General features: G+C 28.7%; 1 protein-coding gene across 5 annotated transcripts in view; it reads left to right on the top strand.

Annotated features, from left to right (window-relative positions):
• Positions 1-8302: 8302 nt before the first annotated feature.
• Positions 8303-21593, top strand: part of LOC119608676 (myb-like protein M) — a 157760-nt gene continuing 144469 nt past the window's right edge. For all 5 annotated transcript variants that reach the window (XR_005231832.1, XM_037963181.1, XM_037963182.1 and 2 more), the window contains exon 1: positions 8303-8391. The gene's annotated coding sequence lies outside the window, so the exon portion shown is untranslated. The remainder of the gene's footprint in view (positions 8392-21593) is intronic.

The raw sequence follows: 21593 nt of genomic DNA on the forward strand, positions 1-21593 counted from the left end.
CTAAAGCCTACTTTTAGGCTTTTGTTGTAAATTATAAAATTACTCATAAAAATCCATTTAATCTAATCTTTTAAATAATAATTGTTTTGTTTTTTTTTTTTTTTTAATTTTTTTGCTTATAATTGTCATAAAGCCTAAATTATCTACTAAGCAGTGTATACCCTCTTTTCAGCGTGTTTAGCAGCAAATTTTGTTTAAAACTATTTTTTTTGTCAAAAATTTTATAAAATGTCTTCAACTAAACATATTTTCTTGGTTTTAATCATAACAATTTCGTGCCTAACTGCAGCAAAAGCCGCTGATAATGCAGCTATCCCCTCCTCGCAGGGTTTTCCTGGCTTTTTATCATCTCTGCTAAATACCCTGCAAAGCTTGAAGTCTCAAACCCAACCGGCCTTTGAGGAATGGCGTAAAAAAAGTTTTCATGATATAGAAACTCCCGACGTCAGTGAAAAACGCAATAAATTGTGGCAGCAGATAACAGACACCAGATTAGTCTGAATCTATGTATAAAATTAAATAAAATCTGTTATTAATTTGTCAAGTATTAATAATAAATAACAATAAAAAAACAAAAATTGTGAATTATTTTAACAAAATAGAGGAAATTTGTGAGTTTAATCTTAATCCCGCCTTAATCTATACATTTTCTTCAAATCCCGTGAATTCCCAAAAAGTTTTTCACAAATCCCAGAAACCTAAAATACCTAAATTTCAAGAGTATTTCATTAACAATGTAATTCTTATATAAATTTAAGTGAATTTTTGAGTTTTACACAAATCCCGTGAATTCCCAATATGTTTTCTAAAATTCCAGAAAGTGAAATTTCTTAAATTTGAAACAAATTTTAATGAAAAATCATATTTGTTACATAAAAAATAGAAAATTTGCGAGTTTTACTCAAATCCCGCGAATTCCCATAATGATTTTCTAAAATCCTAGAATATCAAATTTATAAAATTTTTAACAAATTTTAGTGAAAAATCAAGTTTTTACACAAAAAAAAGTAAATTTTATGAATTTTACTCAAATACCGTGAATTCCCAAAAAGTTTCCTAAAATCCCAGAAAATAATATCATGTAATTTTAACGGAATTTTTCTCAAAATTACAATTTTTGAACAAAATAGAGAAAATCTGTGAGTTTTAGTTTTAAATCGCTTGAATTCCTAAAAAGTTTTCTAAAAACCCCCAGAAACTTAAAATACCTAAATTTAAGATAACTTCGTTAACAATGTAATTCTTATATAAAATTAAGTGAATTTTTGAGTTTTACTCAAATCCCATGAATTCCTAAAAAGTTTTTTAAAATCCCAGAAATGAAAATTAATGAAAGTTTTAAAAGATTTCAATGAAAATTATAGTTTTTTTTTAACAAATTCGAGGAAATTTAGGAGTTTTATTTAAATTTCGAATTCCCAAAAAGTTTTCTTAAATTCCTAGGAAAGTAATTTTCTGTAGTTTTAAGGATATATCAATAAAAATCATATTTCTATAACATAATAAGAGAAATAATTGAGTTTTTGTAAAATACCGTGAGTTCCCAAAAAGTATTTCAAAAATCCCAGAAGTTAAAATCATGTTATTTTAAAGAAATTTTACTCAAAATTAAAATTCTTGAGCCAAATAGAGGAACTTTGTTAGTTTTACCTTAATCCTGCGAATTCCCAAAAAGTTTTCCAAAATCCCAAAAACTTAAAATACCTAAATTTTAAGAGAACTTCATTAACAATGTATTTCTTATATAAAATTAAGTCAGTTTTTGAGTTTTACTCAAATCCCGTGAATTCCTTAAAAGATTTTTTAAAATCCCAGAAAGGAAAATTTCGAAAACTTGTGTTAAATTTAAAGAAAAATTAATATAATGGTTATTTCTTTACAAAATAACGCAAAATTTGTCAATTTTATGTAAATCTCTTGAATTCCCAAAATGTTTAATAAAAATCTCAAAAAGGGAAATTTCGTAAATTCTTCTTAAATTTAAAGAAAACTTATTAAAAATGTTGTTTCTAAATGAAAATAAAGCAAAACTGTCAATTTTGTAAAATCCCTTGAATTCCCAAAATGTTTAACAAAAATTAATGAAATTTAAATTTTTTCTTATTTATTGACAAAATAAAACAAAATTTATCAATTTTGTTTAAATCCCTGGAATTCCCAAAATGCTTAACGAAAATCCCAGAAAGGAAAATTTCGAAAAATTGTTTTAAATTTAAAGAAAAATTATGGAATTGTTATTTCTTGACATAATAAAGCAAATATTGTTAGTTTTGTGTAAATCCCTAGAATTCCCAAAATGTTTAACAAAAATCCCAGAAAAGGGAAATTTTGAAAAATTGTGTTAATTTTAGCAAAAAATTACTAAATATGATATTTCTTGACAAAATAAAGCAAATTTAGTAAATTTTATTAAATCCCCTGAATTCCCAAATTGTTCCATAAAAATCCCATAAAGGGAAATTTTGAACAATTGTGAGAAATTTAAAGAAAAATTTATAGAATTGCTATTTCGTGACAAAATAAAACAAAATTTATCAATTTTGTTTAAATCCCTGGAATTCCCAAAATGCTTAACGAAAATCCCAGAGAGGGAAATTTCGAAAAATTGTGTTAATTTTAGCAAAAAGTCACTAAATATGTTAGTTCTTGACAAAATAAAGACAATTATAAATTTTGTGTAAATTCCTTGAATTCCCAAAATGTTTTTCACAAATCCCAGAAAGGGAAATATAGGAATTTTTTGTTAAATTTAAAGAAAAATGAATAGAATTGTTATCACTTGACAAAATAAACCAAAATTTATCAATTTTGTTTAAATCCCTGGAATTCCCAAAATGTTTAACAATAATCCCAGAAAGGGAAATTTCGAAAAATTGTGTTAATTTTTGCACTAAATATGTTATTTCTTGACAAAATTAAGGAAATTAGTAAATTTTGTGTAAATCCCTTGAATTCCCAAAATGTTTAACCAAAATCCCAGAGAGAAAAATTTCGAAAAATTGTGTTAAATTTAAAGAAAAATTAATAAAATTCTTATCTCTTGACAAAATTTAATAATTTTGTTTAAATCCCTGGAATTCCCAAAATATTTAACAAAAATCCCAGAATGGGAAATTTTATTAAATTTAAGGGAAATCCTTTATATTTGGTATTTCTAGTGCAAAATCCCCAAATCTTGTTTTAAAACCCCAGAAAGTGACTTTTTCCATTTCTTGTATTTTTTTTTACTAATTTTTGTCGCTTAACGCTTTCATTGTGTTTATTTATTTAGCTTATTTCTTTATACTCTTTAGGCTGCTCAGTTGAACTTTGAAATTTTGCTAATTAAAAGCAATAACAAAACAAACTTCTAGAGTTGTTGTTTTTAAGTTCCTAGTAAACGTAGTCGTCGTCTCTATGAATCATCTGTGGGAAACTCGTGTGGTCACCACAAGCAGGTTTTTTTTTTTAAATACATCTTATTTTTAAATATTTTTTTTGCAAAATTTCTGTTTTATTTTCTTTATATAGCTGTAGGTAGTTGTTGTTGTTTAGCAGTTACACCTTAACCTAAAGAAACTAAAGTAAATTTTGTTCTAAAACTTTATACATATAAAGCTTTTTATTAAAGTTGTTAAAGGAGGCTTAGGTGTCTAATTAAAAATATATATTACCTGTTTTGTTGGTTGTAAAAAATAATAATTTGCAACTGATATAACTGAAGTTCAATGTAAAAATTAAAATTAATTTAAAAGACAAATGTTTTTTTTTTAACAAACAAAACAAGTTCAAAGTCAAATTAATAAAACTGGCTAAAGTTGAAAGGAATAATTCCTTAATAAAATTTTGTAAAAAAAAATCCATTAAAACTTTAAAATTGAAACCCTAGTCTTTTTACTACTTTCTTAATATTGATTTAATTTCATTTATTTACTTAAACTCATTTTACATTGCTTTATAATATAAATTGTTTATTTATTTAAATTTACTTTTTTCATCGTTTAGCATCTTGTAACTTGCCATTTACTTAAGTCATTTTTGTTAAAGATTTTGTTTTCATTTTGATTGCTTAATACACGTCAAATGTACGTTTTTTTTTTATCTAACGATTTCTTTTCTTTAATGTTTAAGCAAAAGATTAATAGTTTTTGTAATAATTATTGTTTAAATAATTCCAAAATAAACATAAATCATTAAAAAATATTTTCAAAAAGTCACAAAACTTACATAATTTTTAAAACTAATTTCAAAACAATTTAATTCTTCAACAAAATCCTCCATATTTCCCCTAAAATTCTTGAAAACCGCTTAAAAACTTCTTTAATTTCTTAATAACAACAATCCCTTGAATTCCTAAAAAATTTTTTAAAAATCTCCAAAAATTGGGATTTTTTAAAAATGCTATAAAATTAGTAAAATTTCACTAAAAATGAATGCAAAATTCTATTTTCATGTAAAACAAACCCAATCTGTAAATTCTCCCTAAATCCCCAGAATTCCCAAAATGTTTAACCAAAATCCCAGAAAGGGAAATTTTGAAAAATTTAACTTAAAAATAATAACTACAACATTTCTAATCAAAATAAACAAAATCTTTAAATTTTGCATAGATCCCCGGAATTCCCAAAATCTTTTGTTAAAATCCCAGAAAGGGAAATTTCGAAAAAATGGGTAACATTTTATGAAAAATAAAAGAAAATGTTATTTCTTGAGTAATTTAAGTAAATTAGTAAATTTTAAGTAAATCCCCCAAATTCCCAAAATGTTTCATAAAAATCCCAGAAAGGAAAATTTTAAGAAATTGGGTTAAATTTATAGAAAATTTAGTAATAATGTTGTTTCTAAATAAAAATTAAGCAAAACTTTAAATTTGTTTAAATCCCTCAAATTCCCAAATGTTTTAGAAAAATCCCGGAAAGGAAAATTTGAAAAAATTGTGTTAAATTTAAAGAAACTTTAATAAAAATGTTATTTTTTGTCTAAATAAAGTAAATTAGTAAATTTTGTGCAAATCCCTTGAATTCCCAAAATGTTAAAAGAAAATCCCAGAAAGGGAAATTTCGAAAAATTGTGTAAAATTTAAAAAAATGTAATGAAAATGTTATTTCTTGACAAAAAAAAAAAAAAAAACAAATTATGTAAATTTAAGCAAATCCCCCAAATTCCCAAAATGTTTCATAAAAATCCCAAAAAGGGACATTTTGAGAAATAGAGTTAAATTAAAAGAAATCCACCGAATTCCCAAAATATTTCACAACAATCCCAGAAAGGGATATTTTGAAAATTGTGTTAAATTGAAAGAAAACTTAAAAGATGTTATTTTTTGACGAAATAAAGCAAATTATGTAAATTTTGTGCAAAGCCCCAAATTCCCAAATGTTTAGAAAAATCCCAGAAAGGGAAATTTGGAAAATTGTGTTGAATTTTAAGAAAACTTAATAAAGATGTCATTTCATGGCAAAATAAAGTAAATTATGTAAGTTTTGTGCAATCCCCTGAATTCCAAAATTGTTTAACTAAAATCCCAGAAAGGAAAAATTTGAAAAATTGTGTTAAATTTAAAGAAAAGTGAATTTAAATGTTATTTCTCAATGAAAATAAAGCAAATATGTGAATTTGAGCAAATCCACTGAATTCCCAAATTGTTAATTAAAAATCCCAGAAAGGGAAATTTTGAGAGATTGCATTAAATTTAAAGAAAACTTAATAAATATGTTATTTCATTACAAAATAAAGCAAATTATGTAAATTTGGTGCAATCCCCCAAATTCCCAAAATATTCTGATATAAACCCAGAAAGGGAAATTTCGAAAAAATTGTGTTAAATTTAAAGAAAAGTGAAAAAAAATGTTATTTCTCAATGAAAGTAAAGCAAATATATGAATTTTTGTGCAAATCCCCAGAATTCCCAAAATGTTTAATTAAAATCCAGAAGGGAAATTTTGAAAAAATTGTGTATTAATTTAAATAAAACTTTATAAAATTGTTATTTCTTGTCAAAATAATGTAAATTAGGAAATTTTGCGCAAATCCCTTGAATTCCCAAAATGTTTGACAAAAATCCCAGAAAGGGAAATTTCTTAAATTTGGGAGAAATTTTTAGAAAAATATTATTTTTGTAACAAAATACATAGTTTCTTGAAATTTGTGTAGAATTTTTTTAAAAATCCTAAATTTAAAAAAAAAAAATCCCAAAAAGGAAAATTTATAAAATTTGGGGGAAATTTCTAAAATTTAGGAGAAATTTTACTTTACACATGATTTCTTGATATTTGTGGAAAAATGTTTAAATTTCCAAAATGTTTAACAAAATCCCTAAAAGGGAAATTTTGAAAATTTAAGGGAAATTTTTATAAAAGTGTTGTTTTTGTAACAAAATATAAACAAAAATTTTATTTTGTAGGAAAAATTTTGGAATTTTTGTAAAATTCTTAAAATTTCCTAAATTTTTAACAAAAATCCTAAAAAGGGAAATTTCTAAAATTTAAGGGAAATTTTTATAAAAATGTTATTTTGGAAGAAAAATACTTAAGTTAGGGAATTTGTATAAATTTTTTATAATTTCCAACATTTTGAAAAAAAATCCCAAAAAGGGAAATTTTAAAAAATTTTAGGGAAATTTTCATAAAAGTAGATCAGTAAATGCAAGTTAAATATTTTTTTTCGAAATTTTAGTGAAAATTTTCAATTTCCCAAGTTTTTAACAAAAATCCCAAAAAGGGAAATTCGTAAAATTTAGGGGAAATTTATAAAATTTAAGGGAAATTTTACTAAAAATATTGTTTTTGTACTAAAACACATTATTTCTTGAAATTTTATGAAACAATTTTTAAATTCCCAAAATGTTTAACAAAAATCCCTAAAAGGGAAATTTTTTATAATTTAAGGGACATTTTTATAAAAATGTTGTTTTTGTAACAAAATAAACATAATTTCTGGAAAACATTTTTAAATTCCAAAAATTTTTTAAACAAAATCCCAAAAAAGGGAAATTTTAAAAATTTTTAATTTTTTTGGGAAAAATTCCTTATTTTTATTAAGATTAGCAGGAAATTAAAGTTGTCTTTTAAACTTTTTTTGGGGAAAATCCTAAATCCATAACTAAAAGTTTAACCAAATTAAACCCACCCAGTGTTAGATGACTTCTTATCAGACCTAGACAACCAACAATATGAATGCGAGGTCTGTAATATTTAAAACAGCCAAGAACGCAAAATTTAAATATTGGAGAAAAAAAAAACAGGTGACTAAATTCACACATGAAGAAATAAACTCTCTTTCTAAAGCAATGAAAAGGAGAAATATTCTCTTTCATAAACACAAATGATTAATCTCTACTCTTAATTAATATTAAGATCAATTTTGTATGGGTTTTGTTGTTATTTTTATTAATGTTTTGCGTTTGTCATGCCTAACAAACACACTTGGTGTGTGTGTGTGTGTGTTTTCTATTTGTTTCTTGTGGGGTTTGTGTGTTTGTTTGTTATTTTCATTAATGAAGGAGACAATTGAGGGGAACTGTTAGCAGCACATGTTGTGTGGTGCCTGCTTTAACAACGCCATCGTCTCACACTGGTTATTTGCGCAATGCTGAAACAGTTAAACGCCGACTACGGTACGTAAAAGTGATTTTTTTTGTAAACGGAGAGTTTAGTTTTGCAACGATCGAAAAAAAAGTAAAACAAAATTTAATAAAAAAAAATAGTTTTTTGCGTGCGCAGTTTAAATAAATATTAAAAAAAATAAAACCCTACAAATGTAAATAAACCACAAAAAGAAGAAAAATTTTTCAATTATTGCTAAAAATTAAAAAAAGTTTTACTTAAACAAGTGTTTTTTTTTTCCCCAAGAAATCATCCAAAACCTTACAAAATGTGTTCTATTAAAGTTGAGGTTAAATAATTATTTCTCAAAAAAAAAAAGTGGTGTTTTTAACAAATAGTTATTGTTATATATTATTTAAATCATGTGTGTTAATTAATAAAATAAATATTGAAAGAAATAATTAAAGCAATTATTGCCAAATGTATGAAAACCAACAACAACAACAGCAAAAATATATAAAGCATTTATTATACAGCAGTGTATAAACAAAATAATATAACAGCAACAACAACAACAACAAAAGTTGTCAAATATTTCAATAATATGAAATATGAAAAAAATTATAAGAAAAAGCAAGAATAAGCAAAGCAAAAAGTCCAACAGTAAAAGCAATAACAAAAAGTGAGATCGTAAAAAAAAAAAACAAAGTGAAAGAGTGCAAAGTTGTAAACAAAATTAAAGTGTGAGAGAACCTTAACGAAAGAAAGAAAAAAGAGTAAACAAACAAAAAAAAAAAAAACTTGTTGCTTTTGTTTCCTTAATAAAAGAAAAACCAAAACACAACACCAACAACATTGTCTTCACCAAGTGAGTAAAGAAAACAGTGTTAACAACTATGTAGTTAAATTATAAAAATATAGTTCCGTACAATTCTAATCAGTTCTAGTTCAAGTTCTAGTTCAGTTCTAGTTCAGTTCTAGGTAAGTTCTAGTTCAGTTCTAGTTCAGTTCTAGTTAAGTTCTAGTTCAGTTCTAGTTCAGTTCTAGTTCAGTTCTAGTTCAGTTCTAGTTCTGTTCTAGTTCTGTTCTAGTTCTGTTCTAGTTCTGTTCTAGTTCTGTCTATTTCAGTTCTAGTTCAGTTCTAGTTTTAGTTCTAGTTCAGTTCTAGTTCAGTTCTAGTTCTGTTCAGTTCTAGTTCAGTTCTAGTTCAGTTCTAGTTCAGTTCTAGTTCAGTTCTAGTTCAGTTCTAGTTAGTTCTAGTTCAGTTCTAGTTAATTCAGTTCTAGTTAAGTCTAGTTCTAGTTCTAGTTCTAGTTCTAGTTCTAGTTCTAGTTCTGTTTCTAGTTCAGTTCTAGTTCAGTTCTAGTTCAGTTCTAGTTCAGTTCTAGTTCAGTTCTAGTTCAGTTCTAGTTCAGTTCTAGTTCTAGTTCAGTTCTAGTTCAGTTTTAGTTCAGTTCTAGTTCAGTTCTAGTTCAGTTCAGTTCTAGTTCAGTCTAGTTCAGTTCTAGTTCAGTTCTAGTTCAGTTCTAGTTCAGTTCTAGTTCAGTTCTAGTTCAGTTCTAGTTCAGTTCTAGTTCAGTTCTAGTTCAGTTCTAGTTCAGTTCTAGTTCAGTTCTATTTCAGTTCTAGTTCAGTTCTAGTTCAGTTCTAGTTCAGTTCTAGTTCAGTTCTAGTTCAGTTCTAGTTCAGTTCTAGTTCAGTTCTAGTTAGTTCTAGTTCAGTTCTAGTTCAGTTCTAGTTCAGTTCTAGTTCAGTTCTAGTTCAGTTCTAGTTCAGTTCTAGTTCTGTTCTAGTTCTGTTCTAGTTCTGTTCTAGTTCTTTTAGTTCTGTTCTATTCAGTTCTAGTTCAGTTCTAGTTCAGTTCTAGTTCAGTTCAGTTCTTAGTTTCAGTTCTAGTTCTAGTTTAGTTCAGTTCTAGTTCAGTTCTAGTTCAGTTCTAGTTCAGTTCTAGTTCAGTTCTAGTTCAGTCTAGTTCAGTTCTAGTTCAGTTCTAGTTCAGTTCTAGTTCAGTTCTAGTTCAGTTCATTTAGTTCTAGTTCAGTTCTAGTTCAGTTTCTAGTTCTAGTTCAGTTCTAGTTCAGTTCTAGTTCAGTTCTAGTCAGTTCTAGTCGTCTAGTTCAGTTTCTAGTTCAGTTCTAGTTCAGTTCTAGTTCAGTTCTAGTTCAGTTCTAGTTCAGTTTTAGTTCATTCTAGTTCTAGTTCAGTTCTAGTTCAGTTCTAATTCAGTTCTAGTTCAGTTCTAGTTCAGTTCTAGTTCAGTTCTAGTTCATGTTCTAGTTCAGTTTCTAGAGTTCAGTTCTAGTTCAGTTCTAGTTCAGGCTAGTTCAGTTCTATTTCAGTCTAGTTCAGTTCTAGTTCAGTTCTAGTTCAGTTCTAGTTCAGTTCTAGTTCAGTTCTAGTTCAGTTCTAGTCTGTTCTAGTTCTGTTCTAGTTCTGTTCTGTTCTAGTTCTGTTCTAGTTCTGTTCTAGTTCTGTTCTAGTTCTGTTCTAGTTCTTCTAGTTCAGTTCTAGTTCAGTTCTAGTTCAGTTCTAGTTCAGTTCTAGTTCTAGTTCTAGTTCTTTCTAGTTCAGTTCTAGTTCAGTTCTAGTTCAGTTCTAGTTCAGTTCTAGTTCAGTTCTAGTTCAGTTCTAGTTCTGTTCTAGTTCTGTTCTAGTACTGTTCTAGTTCTGTTCTAGTTCTGTTCTAGTTCTGTTCTAGTTTGTTCTAGTTATGTTCTAGTTCTGTTCTAGTTCTGTTCTAGTTCTGTTCTAGTTCTGTTTCTAGTTTCTGTTCTAGTTCTGTTCTAGTTCTGTTCTAGTTCTGTTCTAGTTCTGTTCTAGTTCTGTTCTAGTTCTGTTCTAGTTCTGTTCTAGTTCCGTTCTAGTTCTGTTCTAGTTCTGTTCTAGTTCTGTTCTAGTTCTGTTCTAGTTCTGTTCTAGTTCGTTCTAGTTCTGTTCTAGTTCTGTTCTAGTCTGTTCAGTTCTGTTCTAGTTCTGTTCTAGTTCTGTTCTAGTTCTGTTCTAGTTCTGTTCTAGTTCTGTTCTAGTTCTGTTCTAGTTCTGTCTAGTTCGTTCTAGTTCTGTTCTAGTTCTGTTCTAGTTCTGTTTCTAGTTCTGTTCTAGTTCTGTTCTAGTTCTGTCTAGTTATGTTCTAGTTTTACTGTTCTAGTCTGTTCTAGTCTGTTCTAGTTCGGTTCTAGTTCTGTTCTAGTTTGTTCTAGTTCTGTTCTAGTTCTGTTCTAGTTCTGTTCTAGTTCTGTTCTAGTTCTGTTCTAGTTCTGTTCTAGTTCTGTTCTAGTTCTGTCTAGTTCTGTCTAGTTCTGTTCTAGTTCTGTTCTAGTTCTGTTCTAGTTCTGTTCTAGTTCTGTTCTCGTTCTGTTCCTTCTGTCTATTCTGTTCTAGTTTCTGTTCGAGTTTCTGTTCGAGTTCTGTTCTAGTTCTGTTCTAGTTCTGTTCTAGTTCTGTTCTAGTCTGTTCTAGTTCTGTTCTAGTTCTGTTCTAGTTCTGTTCTAGTTGTTCAGTTCAGTTCTAGCTCAGTTCTAGTTCAGTTCTAGTTCAGTTCTAGTTCAGTTCTAGTTCAGTTCTAGTTCAGTTCTAGTTTTGTTCTGTTACTAGTTTGTTCTGTTCTAGTTTTGTTCTGTTCTAGTTTTTGTTCTGTTCTAGTTCTGTTCTAGTTCTTTCTAGTTTCTGTTCTAGTTCTGTTCTAGTTCTGTTCTAGTTCTGTTCTAGTTCTGTTCTAGTTCTGTTCTAGTTCAGTTCTAGTTCTGTTCTAGTTCTGTTCTAGGGAAATACCCGAACTTGTGTATTCCCATGAATTCCCAAAAGTTTTTGAATGTTTTTTATTTTAAATAAATATTTAAATCTTAAGAAAAATGTTTTTATCTTAAAAAAAAAACGCTTAATTAGCTATTGAGATAAAAAAAAGAGTTTGCTCTTTGTTTTGGTACTCTCTTTAGTGTTGTTTTCAAGGGAGAGGAAACCCTTTAAGAGCTGTTTAACATGTAATATTTATTTACTTTTTTGTTTAGTTTTTTTATTTTGCTTCTGGAAATTGTTGTTGTTATTAATAGATCACTAATTTAACTAAAACACTAAAACATATGACAGCTGTCCAACTGTCAAAATATATGGGCTGCTGTTTTTTTTTTTTTTTGGGATAAATAATATTTTGAGAAATGTGCGTGCTTTTAATTGTTGTTAAATTTTTTAACAATAATTTTTTTTGTTTTAAATTTATGTAAACGATCACGTTTTTAAAGAATATTTAATTTTTTTATTATTTTGCAAAAAGGAATTTTAAAATATTTTTTTTTTTTGAGAAAAAAATCAATAGAAATTTAAATATTTAAATTCTTGTGGAACAAGTTGTGATATTTTTAAGTCAAAAAACAAAAAAAAAATAAGATAAAAAACTGTAGCATTGAACTGTTTTAAATTAGCATTGATAATTTAAAGAATTTCTATTTGGAAATAAATAAATTGTTTATTTAACAGTAAACGAGGGTGGTGAGTTAAGTTCATAGAGAAATATTTAACATTTAATGACATTCTGTAGACTCAATTGTGTTCTTTTATTGGAATAATTTAAGAATTTTTAATTTATTAGTTTTTTAAAGAAAACCACCGTTGGTCGTCGTTATTGTCCCCCCTTTTAAGGTAAAACCCACTTAACTGCAGTTTGTTTGTTGTTGTCTCAAATGCAGGAAATTATTAAACATTTAAAAGGGCGTTTGAATAAACCACACATACTTCCCCACTTTTGTTATAAAGTCTTTAATGTGTTATTAAAACAATTATTTAAAACCCAAATGGTTAAATGATCAAAAAGAAATTTATACAAAAATCACCATAAAATTATTAGAAATTAATAAAAACGGTTATAAATATGATTGATGTTCATTAGGACAAACTTAGACATGAACTAAATTTGCCTTAAAAATTGACTAGAGAAGTCTGTTTTTAATAGAAAATAATTCTAAAAAAAGGCTTTAGTTTAAACAAATTATTACAAATTTATAGAATTCTGGACATTCTCAAGAAATTTCAGAAGAAGAACATGTTTTAAAATTCATTTATTGATTTTTTTTTTTTTTGGAATCCAAATTTTTTCACCTTTTTACTAAAACTTATGTTTATTTGCTAATTTAGCTGTTTAACTGTTTTAATATAATAAAATTTTATTACTTAACAATTAAAAATGTATTTTTATTTAAAGCTCAACCATAAACTTGAAATTCTCTACACAATTGTTTAATGTATGTGTGTGTGTCTACTTTCTGTATACTTGTCCAATCCATCCATCTATCCACCCGTCCATCTTTCCCAATGTGTTCGTAAATGACAAATCAAAAAAATTCTGTCACGTTTCAAACTCCCCGTATTAGAGAATGAACGAACAAACTAGTAAATGCATTTTGTATTCCATACAATTCTTAACAACGGAACGTTTACAGCTGAGCTTTTCAAATGCTTTATAGCAAAAAGTTATAAATTTGTCAGCTATTTGAATATTTAACTGATAGAAAAATAATAAAAAAAATTAAAATATAACTTTAACTAAAATCAGTTAAAAACGAATAATTAAATACTCTTCTTTCTAACGCTAAAAGCTCGTTCTTGGTAAAAAGCTTTTTTATGTAAAAGCTTTTTTCTTGTCTAGAACAGAACTAGAACAGAACTAAAACAGAACTAAAACCGAACTAAAACATAACTTCAACAGAACTAGTACAGAACTAGAACAGAACTGGAACAGAACTAGAACAGAACTAGAACAGAACTAGAACAGACTAGAACAGACTAGAACAGAACTAGAACAGAACTAGAACAGACTAGAACAAACTAGAACAGAACTAGAACAGAACTAGAACAGAACTAGAACAGAACTAGAACAGAACTAGAACAGAACTAGAACAGAACTAGAACAGAACTAGAACAGAACTAGAACAGAACTAGAACAGAACTAGAACAGACTAGAACAGAACTAGAACAGAACTAGAACAGAACTAGAACAGAACTAGAACAGAACTAGAACAGAACTAGAACAGAACTAGAACAGAACTAGAACAGAACTAGAACAGAACTAGAACAGAACTAGAACTAGAACTACTAGAACTAGAAACTAGAACTAGAACTAGAACAAACTAGAACAGAACTAGAACAGAACTAGAACAGAACTAGAACAGAACTAGAACAGAACTAGAACAGAACTAGAACAGAACTAGAACAGAACTAGAACAGAACTAGAACAGAACTAGAACAGAACTAGAACAGAACTAGAACAGAAACTAGAACAGAACTAGAACAGAACTAGAACAGAACTAGAACAGAACTAGAACTAGAACAGAACTAGAACAGAACTAGAACAGAACTAGAACAGAACTAGAACAGAACTAGAACAGAACTAGAACAGAACTAGAACAGAACTAGAACAGAACTAGAACAGAACTAGAACAGAACTAGAACAGAACTAGAACTAGAACAGAACTAGAACGAACTAGAACAGAACTAGAACAGAACTAGAACAGAACTAGAACAGAACTAGAACAGAACTAGAACTAGAACACTAGAACAGAACTAGAACGAACTTGAACAGAACTAGAACAGAACTAGAACAGAACTAGAACAGAACTAGAACAGAACTAGAACAGACTAGAACAGAACTAGAACAGAACTAGAACAGAACTAGAACAGAACTAGAACAGAACTAGAACAGAACTAGAACAGAACTAGAACAGAACTAGAACAGAACTAGAACAGAACTAGAACAGAACTAGAACAGAACTAGAACAGAACTAAACAGAACTAGAACAGAACTAGAACAGACTACAACATAACTAGAACAGAACTAGAACAGAACTAGAACAGAACTAGAACAGAACTAGAACAGAACTAGAACAGAACTAGAACAGAACTAGAACAGAACTAGAACAGAACTAGAACAGAACTAGAACAGAACTAGAACAGAACTAGAACAGAACTAGAACAGAACTAGAACAGAACTAGAACAGAACTCAGAACTAGAACAGAACTAGAACAGAACTAGAACAGAACTAGAACAGAACTAGAAGAACTACAACAGAACTACAACAGAACTACAACAGAACTAGAACAGAACTAGAACAGAACTAGAACGAACTAGAACTAGAACAGAACTAGAACAGAACTAGAACAGAACTAGAACAGAACTAGAACAGAAACTAGAACAGAACTAGAACAGAACTAGAACAGAAACTAGAACAGAACTAGAACAGAACTAGAACAGAACTAGAACAGAACTAGAACAGAACTAGAACAGAACTAGAACAGAACTAGAACAGAACTAGAACAGAACTAGAACAGAACTAGAACAGAACTAGAACAGAACTAGAACAGAACTAGAACAGAACTAGAACAGAACAGAACTAGAACAGAACTAGAACAGAACTAGAACAGAACTAGAACAGAACTAGAACAGAACTAGAACAGAACTAGAACAGAACTAGAACAGAACTAGAACAGAACTAGAACAGAACTAGAACAGAACTAGAACAGAACTAGAACAGAACTAGAACAGAACTAGAACAGAACTAGAACAGAACTAGAACAGAACTAGAACAGAACTAGAACTAGAACAGAACTAGAACAGAACTAGAACAGAACTAGAACAGAACTAGAACAGAACTAGAACAGAACTAGAACAGAACTAGAACAGAACTAGAACAGAACTAGAACAGAACTAGAACAGAACTAGAACAGAACTAGAACAGAACTAGAACAGAACTAGAACAGAACTAGAACAGAACTAGAACAGAACTAGAACAGAACTAGAACAGAACTAGAACAGAATTAAAACTTGATTAAAACTGAAGTACAGATTTTATTATTTGTTGTTCTTAAAAACTTATTTTTATTGATTTAAAGATATTTCACTTTCTGGGATTTTTGGATAACATTTTGGGAATTTAGAAAAAAGTGTATTTTGGCTCAAATTTACCCATTGTAGGGTATACAAATCAGTCAAAGCAAACAAAAATATTATTCTAAGCATAACATAAATGAAATACCAACGAAGTTGTAAAATAAAACATGAAAATAAATAAAAAAAAAACTTGCAAAAAAAGCTTCTAGTGGCGTTTATAATTTTGTTTTATAATGTCTGGAAAGCATAAAGAGTATAAAGCAGAGTAGTATATTAAATTCAGCATTTAGGAATGTAACGTTAGAAACAATTTTCTCAGTTTGTCAGTATTCGATAAAAATAGTTATTGTGCAACAGGTTGGTGTAATATTTCAGTTTTACTTGCTCCTTGAAGTCTTTTAATATGAGTTTTTTAGTAGTTATGATTACTATAGTGTTCCCTTTAGTTCGTCTTAATTGCCCCCTTTTCCCTTTTTAATATCTCACACTTTTTTTCGTACACATTTATTGCTCAAGTTGTTTGCCAATTCATTAGCAATATTATAACGTATGAAGAGAAGAAAAAACACAAACAAAAACACAACATGAATAGTATATAAAACAACAACAACAAAAATATCAATAACAGCAACAAATACTATTTTAAATAAATATTTGCCAATTCAAATGTAAAAAAAAAAACAAAAACAACTCAAAATATTATTAATAAATAAATGAAATAAAAACAACAACAAACACACAACAACATATGGAAGCCCCCCAAAAAAAATAATTAAACAAATTTTTCTATTGATGGAGGGACAGCCAGCGAAGGGCCAAGGGCAGGCATACCCAACAGAATCTTAATAATTTTATTCTATTTTTCTTTCATTTAAAATGATTAATTGCTTAAAAATTATTTTAAATAATTAAAAGAAATTAAAATTGTTTTAACATTCCTCAAAAGTTTATTAAATTTCTCAAAATTTTAAGAAAATTCACAGAATTTTATTTTATAAATTTCTTAAATTCCAAAACTATTTCCTTAGAATCTTGCTAAGCACGTAAACTTTTTGTAAAAATTTTCCTATTTCTATTTATTTCTTTGTTTCTAAAAAACTTCTCCGTTTTAAATTCCCTTTGTTTAATTAATATTTTAAATCATTTTCTTCTTTATTGTTATTGTTTTTATTATTTTAATTAAATTATTATTACAACAATCATTCAACAGCATGCTTGTCTTTCTAACTAGCTATTTACCTTCAATTTAATAAAAAAAATATATAAAATTTTTTTCTTATCATTATTAAAAAAAAAAAACTACAAAATTAAAGTACAATATTGTTATTATTTCAAAATTGATAATATGTACTCCTATACTAAGTAGAAGTGTGTGATTCAAGTCTATTCCATTTATTAATTAACACTTTTCGAGAGTTTCTTTATTAATATTTATTAACAAACTTAAGAAGAGAGCGAAATGTTAAAAAATAAACAAAAATTAACTCTTTTTTTTTTTTTTTTGCAAAAATAAAGAGTTAACATTTTAAAAAATTATTTAAGAGCAATTTTGCAATAACTATGGACTACAAACTAGATCGTAGACTACTAGACCTTCCACAACACTATAGGCTAGATTAAAGACTAGACTATAGACTAGACTATAGGCTAGATTAAAGACTAGACTATAGGCTAGATTAAAGACTAGACTATAGACTAGACTATAGACTAGACTATAGACTAGACTATAGACTAGACTATAGACTAGACTATAGACTAGACTATAGACTAGACTATAGAGACTATAGACTAGACTATAGACTAGACTATAGACTAGACTATAGACTAGACTATAGACTAGACTATACTAGACTAGACTATAGACTAGACTATAGACTAGAATATAGACTATACTATAGACTAGACTATAGACTAGACTATAGACTAGACTATAGACTAGACTATAGACTAGACTATAGACTAGACTATAGACTAGACTAGACTAGACTATAGACTAGACTATAGACTAGACTATAGACTAGACTATAGACTAGACTAGACTATAGACTAGACTATAGACTAGACTATAGACTAGACTATAGACTAGACTATAGACTAGACTATAGACTAGACTATAGACTAGACTATAGACTAGACTAGACTATAGACTAGACTATAGACTAGACTATATACTAGACTATATACTAGACTATATACTAGACTATACACTAGACTATAGACTAGACTATAGACTAGACTATAGACTAGACTATAGACTAGACTATAGACTAGACTATAGACTAGACTATAGACTATAGACTAGACTATAGACTAGACTAGTCTAAAGACTAGACTATAGACTAGACTATAGACTAGACTATAGACTAGACTATAGACTAGACTATAGACTAGACTATAGACTAGACTATAGACTAGACTATAGACTAGACTATAGACTAGACTATAGACTAGACTATAGACTAGACTATAGACTAGACTATAGACTAGACTATAGACTAGACTATAGACTAGACTATAGACTAGACTATAGACTAGACTATAGACTAGACTATAGACTAGACTATAGACTAGACTATAGACTAGACTATAGACTAGACTATAGACTAATTATAGACTAGATTATAGACTAGACTATAGACTAGACTATAGACTAGACTATAGACTAGACTATAGATTCGACTATAGACTAGACTATAGACTAGACTATAGACTAGACTATAGACTAGACTATAGACTAGACTATAGACTAGACTATAGACTAGACTATAGACTAGACTATAGACTAGACTATAGACTAGACTGTAGACTAGATTATAGACTAGATTATAGACTAGACTATAGTCTGGACTATAGACTAGACTATAGACTAGACTATAGATTAGACTATAGACTAGAATATAGACTAGACTATAGACTAGACTATAGACTAGACTATAGACTAGAATAGACTAGACTAGACTATAGACTAGACTATAGACTAGACTATAGACTAGTCTATAGACTAGACTATAGACTAGACTATAGACTAGACTATAGACTAGACTATAGACTAGACTATAGACTAGACTATAGACTAGACTATAGACTAGACTATAGACTAGACTATAGACTAGACTATAGACTAGACTATAGACTAGACTATAGACTAGACTATAGACTAGACTATAGACTAGACTATAGACTAGACTATAGACTAGACTATAGACTAGACTATAGACTAGACTATAGACTAGACTATAGACTAGACTATAGACTAGACTATAGACTAGACTATAGACTAGACTATAGACTAGACTATAGACTAGACTATAGACTAGACTATAGACTAGACTATAGACTAGACTATAGGCTAGACTATAGGCTAGACTATAGACTAGACTATAGACTAGACTATAGACTAGACTATAGACTAGACTAGACGACTATAGACTAGACTATAGACTAGACTATAGACTAGACTATAGACTAGACTATAGACTAGACTATAGACTAGACTATAGACTAGACTATAGACTAGACTATAGACTAGACTATAGACTAGACTATAGACTAGACTATAGACTAGACTATAGACTAGACTATAGACTAGACTATAGACTAGACTATAGACTAGACTATAGACTAGACTATAGACTAGACTATAGACTAGACTATAGACTAGACTATAGACTAGACTAGACTAGACTATAGACTAGACTATAGACTAGACTATAGACTAGACTATAGACTAGACTATAGACTAGACTATAGACTAGACTATAGACTAGACCTATAGACTAGACTATAGACTAGACTAGACTTGACTAGACTATACACTAGACTAGACTATAGATTAGATGAGACTAGACTATAGACTAGACTAAACTTGACTAGACTATACACTAGACTAGACTATAGATTAGATGAGACTAGACTATAGACTAGACTATACTAGACTATAGACTAGACTATACTAGACTATAGACTAGACTAGACTGGACTAGACTATAGACTAGACTACAGACTAGACTATAGACTAGACTATAGACTAGACTATAGACTAGACTATAGACTAGACTATAGACTAAATTATAGACTAGATTATAGACTAGACTATAGACTAGACTATAAACTAGACTATAGACTAGACTATAGATTAGACTATAGACTAGACTATAGACTAGACTATAGACTAGACTATAGACTAGACTATAGACTAGACTATAGACTAGACTATAGACCAGACTGTAGACTAGATTATAGACTAGATTATAGACTAGACTATAGACTAGACTATAGACTAGACCAGTGTTGCTCAAACACATACCACCATAGACTAGCATAGTTTTATTTGTGTTGGTAAAGCAACAGAGAACAGAATTCTATTCAAAATAAAAGTATACTAATAAAATGACTACAAACTATAAAGTATATGCTAACTGTCAAATATTTATTACGGATTTTGACAGCCAGCGTATATCAAAGTCTATATATAAAAAACTGTCAACTGTTCTCTCATGTTCTCCTACATTAATTCGGCTTTTTCAAAATTTTGTTGTTGTATTTCTGTGTGTATTTTAAAAACGTCGCGCACAGACCTCGCTTCGACAAGTGCTGATCAGCAACTGATTTGATTTTGTTTTTCAAGTTGAGAGCAAACTAACTGATATTGCTCATTATAAAAAGAAGAAGAATTAAACCTATAGTGTATGTGTATCAACTTAGCGTCAGCAGAATTTTCTTACCCTATCACGCGTGCTATGTAATGGCAATCTTGCGCTCCTCTGGACTAGACTATAGACTAGACTATAGATTAGACTATAGACTAGACTATAGACTAGAATATAGACTAGACTATAGACTAGACTATAGACTAGACTATAGACTAGACTATAGACTAGAATAGACTAGACTAGACTAGACTATAGACTAGACTATAGACTAGACTATAGACTAGACTATAGACTAGAATATAGACTAGACTACAGACTAGACTATAGACTAGACTATAGACTAGACTATAGACTAGACTATAGACTAGACTATAGACTAGACTATAGACTAGACTATAGACTAGACTATAGACTAGACTATAGACAGACTATAGACTAGACTATAGACTAGAACTATAGACTAGACGATAGACTAGACTATAGACTAGACGATAGACTAGACTAGACTAGACTATAGACTAGACTATAGACTAGACTATAGAACTAGACTAGAGACTAGACTATAGACTAGACTATAGACTAGACTATAGACTAGACTATAGACTAGACTATAGACTAGACTATAGACTAGACTATAGACTAGACTATAGACTAGACTTATAGACTAGACTATAGACTAGAACTATAGACTAGACTATAGACTAGACTATAGACTAGACTATAGACTAGACTATAGACTAGACTATAGACTAGACTATAGACTAGACTATAGACTAGACTATAGACTAGACTATAGACTAGACTATAGACTAGACTATAGACTAGACTATAGACTAGACTATAGAACTAGACTATAGACTAGACTATAGACTAGACTATAGACTAGACTATAGACTAGACTATAGACTAGACTACTAGACTAGACTAGACTATAGACTAGACTATAGACTAGACTATAGACTAGACTATAGACTAGACTATAGACTAGACTATAGACTAGACTATAGACTAGACTATAGACTAGACTATAGACGACTATAGACTAGACTATAGACTAGACTATAGACAAGACTATCGAATAGACTTTAGACGCTACTATACACTACACTTAGAACTGGATTATAGACTAGACTAATGCCTATGCTATTGCTTAAGTTCACGGTAGTAATCTCTGTTAAATAAGATTTTGATCGTTATTATTTAAATTTGAAATTATTTTGTTTTTCCATAATTTTGTTCTTTTTTTTTGTTTTTTTTATCATATAATTCATTTTCAACTACCTGTATTTGTTTGCTAAAAGTATCTTGTTCCTTTACAAAAACTCATTCCTAAGAACTAATTAAAATTCTCAACAGCTCTAAACCTTTTGTCGTTTATTCTTTTGTTTGGATTTTAACTTGAAATAGATTTTATAGCCAATGGCCAAAAAGAACCAAGAAAAATAGAATTAAGCTCAAGAAAAAAAAACTTTATTTGTTTAACAAATAAAAACACTTTAACAAACGAAAATAAAGTGTTTTATGTCACAGTTGATGATGGAT

This window comes from Lucilia sericata, unplaced genomic scaffold, assembly GCF_015586225.1.
Source record: "Lucilia sericata isolate MDLA Ls3-8-SP2 unplaced genomic scaffold, ASM1558622v1 Contig000869F_arrow, whole genome shotgun sequence".
In the NCBI taxonomy this organism is placed as follows: Eukaryota; Metazoa; Arthropoda; class Insecta; order Diptera; family Calliphoridae; genus Lucilia; species Lucilia sericata.